Source organism: Watersipora subatra, chromosome 4, assembly GCF_963576615.1.
Source record: "Watersipora subatra chromosome 4, tzWatSuba1.1, whole genome shotgun sequence".
Classification (NCBI taxonomy): domain Eukaryota; kingdom Metazoa; phylum Bryozoa; class Gymnolaemata; order Cheilostomatida; family Watersiporidae; genus Watersipora; species Watersipora subatra.
Genome location: NC_088711.1, coordinates 20874072 through 20878710, shown reverse-complemented (window position 1 = coordinate 20878710; position 4639 = coordinate 20874072). Strand labels below are relative to the sequence as shown.

Below are 4639 nucleotides of genomic sequence, written 5' to 3'. Positions count from 1 at the left end.
TGAAATACGAAAAACTAAGACCGATAATGGGTATTGTCTGATGGCTTCATGCTGCAGTTGCAAGTGCTTAGTGGTACACATGTACATTAAATTTAGTGGGAGTGTTGTTATAATAACTTGTAATGACATGTGATTTCATTTGTCCTTTTATGTCCTTGTCCTGTTTATCCTTTGCCTGTACTTATTGACCTATGAGTTAGGCCTTACCATTGAACTTAAAACCCCTGGAATGGCAAGAGGTCATTCGCGAGTACGGAAATCCGGTCGACGCCATTATCAGTTAATGTTCAAGTTAATTTCATTGTGTTCAATGTGAGAAAGAAATCTAATTTCAGATTTAACAGCTATGGAAGGTCACGAATACACCGCTCAATCAAAGGAACAGACTACTGAGATTGCTACTAATAATTTATGTACGAGAGATAAGGGTGTAGGTGCACAGTGCTATTGCTATTCCATGAACTGCAAAAACCGCAAGAATGGACTTTTAAAGGAAAAGGCATGACATTTCACAAGTGAGTCACTTCTACTACTAGTTCTGTTACTATTGCTCAAGTCTACGACTACTAATAGTTGTGCTACTACTAGTTAGTGCTGCCGCTAGTTAGTTCTACTACACTAGTCACTGGGTGAGTTAGAGTCGATCAGTGTCACTACTGAGTGTACGAGTTTGACTGTATTTTGTCGGTGATTAGATAAATTTATAAGCTAGTGAGTGAAATATTCTTCCTTCAGAACGAAGGTTTTTTATTATTTAAATTTTGAATTTTTTTTATATTAATATTTTGGAACTACAACCCATTAGGTTATTTCTAAATATTTATATTTGAAGGAAGTGTTTTTCGTGCTTATAATATTATTTATTGTTGTACCTGGATCTAGCTAGCAGTAAGGAGATAAGAGTAATAATACTATTGTTATTACTACTGTTGCTAACTAACTACTACAGTTTCATTTTAATTTTTAGATTTCCAAACAAAGCAACTGAGAACTCTCGTTATTTACAATGGTATCGCAACCGCAGAAGAGTGAATAAGCCTGATCCTTGAGCACTTATCTGCAACGAACATTTCAATGATCCATGTTTTAACAGCAGGTTAAAACGTTCGACTGAAGCCATTTAAAGGTAATATTTTTCAATGTTGAATGATACTTTTCAATGATTAAATTTAAAACCATATTGTCAAGCACAGGGCGGCAAGGTTGCTCAACTTAAAGTAGCTATTATCTAAAAAAAATTTAAAAACCTCAAACAGCACCCAAAACAGTGACAGCTGTCGCAGCAATATGTAATATGTGCCTATGAATATGTCTGCAGCTTAGCAGTTGTGTGATCTGTTCTCTGTGATTCTTCATCTTCGTTTCTGGGATTTAATATCCAACGCATAAATTATGCTGTCCTTTTTATCAAATGTTAACTGTGTAAATGTTTTTTTCATTTCCTAGTTGTTGTAATAAAACTACATAATACTCCTGCAAATCATAAATTCCAAATTGATAGCAATAACTTGCAATTTAGAACACAAAACATCTTTTTGGAACAAAAAAAATCAAAAAAATCGATTTAAATAAAAAAAAATCCAATAAAACAATAGAAATCGATTTTTTTGATTTAAGAAAAATCATCGATTTTTAACAACCCTGCCTACAACACAACAGGGTAAGACTTGGTGAATCTTTTCATATCAAATAACGGTAATGTGAATTTTGTTGCAAGTCAACCATTAAGCTTTATGCCTAAGATGGGTGTGAATGACTTCCAGTGAAAATTGCTACATTTTCATTTTACATAGCGATATGGTAGCATTTTGAGCTGTTTTATTTTCATTTATTTTATTACTTGTATGGTTGTTTATTAAGGGTACTATGTTTATGTGAATAAGACATTCATTTTTGTTGATTTTATGTAATTGTTATAATTGATGCTTTTGTTTAGGGGATTGGAATAATAATCCTACTGTTACTCAGTTTAAGGCTACCTTTGCAGACTTATCATCAAATGTGGTGCAGAATCAGATGCTAGTGAGACAGGTAATGTTACTGCTCAAAACGAGATTCTCATCATACAGGCTACTCCAGAAGTTGATCAGTTTGTGGAACTCAATGATTTCAGATGTCAAATTTCTGTTATAGGTAACAGTATAGTCTATATAGCTGGCTACATTGTGCAAAAGCTAACTAAAGTGCTGTCGTGACATTGGCCGTCAGTTGCTGGTTACCACTAAGTCAAATATCCAGTACCGACATCTCTATACTCTACTTGAGCTACAAAACAATGGAGGATTGTTGCGTCCATCAGACGATGTCATCAGGATCCTGCTAGTTGCAGATCAATACTTTCGTATTCATACAAAGCCAGATCCACTCCATTGTGTGGTGTATTTTATCAGTAGTGTAAGGTCTAGTGATGTGTTATGCTTTGGGAAACACCTTACGGATACAGCAGATGGCATATCCAACCACTGCGTCATTGATGAAAAACTTTATTCGGTCGTTTTATGATCTCCGACAGCATCATTATTATTAAAATCCTGCACTCAAACTGCAAGGTGCATCTTTGTGGCATACAATACTAAAGTAGTACTTTTTAAAGGCCAGTAACAATATAATCACTGTAATATTCATCTGCAGCTGTTGTTGTGCTGTTATTCCTAATCTAATTTAGTTCTAAGAAACTGATGCACCTTGGCTCAATATCCACTTCTATACAAATCTCCTTTTACACAGTTTCTGTAACGTGTATGTATGTTTAATCATCTGATTACACTAATTCCTGCATTTCCTTGTTTGGGTTATTTTGATTATTCTCTATTACAACGGTTTTTAATTTCCGTTTAGTTGTTGCAGTAGGTCATTCCATCTTTTACAGATACTGTATTATACATATCATACATTCATAAGCTATTATCACTTAAATCTTGAAAACAGTTTCTGTTTTGGCAGCATACCTATGTGTTGTTTTTATCGAAATACTTCATGTGCTAAGTTTTTCCATATGCATTTATGCATATGTAATATAAATTTTAATATAATGGAACAGTTGTTATTTGCCTGAATATATCATTTGCTGGGTTTATGCATTTGTAATACAACAGTTTGTATGAGTAACATGGTCCACGAAAATCTATTATACATCTACTTATCATTTGATATATCCTACTCCATATGTTATAAATAGGTTTTATTCTATCAGGGCACTCTAAACGTTGTGTAGGAGTAGCTTTCATTAACACCCAGCTGGAAAATAACTATTCAACATGTACATTTCTGTCATTTTTCACCGTTTGTTTACAAACGGAACTAGCATTCGATTAGCTCTCCAATATGGCGCATACGTTTACGTATTATTATCAACGTAAAAGTCACGTGATTGCCATTCCAGGGGTTTTAAGTTCAATGGGCCTTACTGTCTAAGTTCCCTTCGTGACGTTACGTTATGCCTTATGTTATGCTAGTCAGTCAGTTGTTCAGAATATATGCAAGCAGCAACAACACAGTGCACTGAATTCACGTTTTAACAGTACATAGAGTGGTATAGAAACCCATAGTAATTATCTAATGCAATCACCTGCTAGTAAAAATCATAACCATTAAAAAATAGTAACAAAGCAATATGTTAACCTTAGTGACTATAATAGGTACCTACAATAACTTTACTGCATTTTGTGGTTATGATCTGCAAGATAATATAGCATTACAATGTACTACGGGGAGAGTTCTCAAATTTGAGGCAGACGTGTAACATAAACCCTGAATCTAAGTTAAATGAATTTAGCTTACTAAACAAATACTTGAAAGAAGTTTTAGCATGTATTTTAGTAAACTTCAAACTTTTAACTAAAACTTTATTATTTATTTGTTTGCAAATTTGTTGTTACCATAATGGATAACACTGAACTCGCCATGGTGCTATAGTGAGCAACGTTTATCTCTTGACAACGTACACAATCAGTACACGAATCCCCAAATTTTAATTTTGAGATAGATTATTGTTGATATCGTGCGGCAGAAAAAATTCGCCTTAAAGAAAAAGCGTCTCGTTTCATAGAGTTAAGGAAAAATATTTTATAAAAGGGAATCGTAAAGTGTGGGCACAATACTCAAATAATAGGCCAATTAGTGTGAGCATCCGATATACAGTAAAGGATAATGAATAGATTATTAAGATATGTGTAGCCCAGTCGTTAAACGCATGGTTTGAAACTTGGGGTTGTAATTTCTGTGAATTCAACTCCAGTACCCAGCGAGCTTTTGATTCCAGAATTGTTAAAGCTGTAGCTGGACAAAACAAAGTACAAACTTTGAAATTTACATATATAAATAAAAGGTAAAGGACAAATGTATACTGTTTTTCCACATAAGCAATAGAATATATTGATATATATAGCGATATAAAGACAGGGTTAATAAAGGAAGTACTATTAGCCTGATACAATTATTAATTACTGTATTTCTTTGAAGTTGCTTTCAAAGTGTTAATGAAGAAACTGATAAGTTTTAGAGCTGAGACATGAACTTTAATACAAATAGAAACAACAAAATAATTAATGGTTATTGATTTAACCGAGTCATCATTCATACAACTTTATGGACACTCTTTAACTGATCCCTTGCTACTATGGGTTCGTAACGATCAAAT

General features: G+C 33.6%; 1 long non-coding RNA gene across 1 annotated transcript; it reads left to right on the top strand.

Annotated features, from left to right (window-relative positions):
- Positions 1–253: 253 nt before the first annotated feature.
- LOC137394961 (uncharacterized) lies at positions 254–2258 on the top strand. The gene is made up of 3 exons (XR_010978415.1): positions 254–515; positions 968–1126; positions 2134–2258. It is a non-coding gene; the product is annotated as an uncharacterized lncRNA (long non-coding RNA).
- The last annotated feature ends 2381 nt before the right edge of the window (positions 2259–4639 follow it).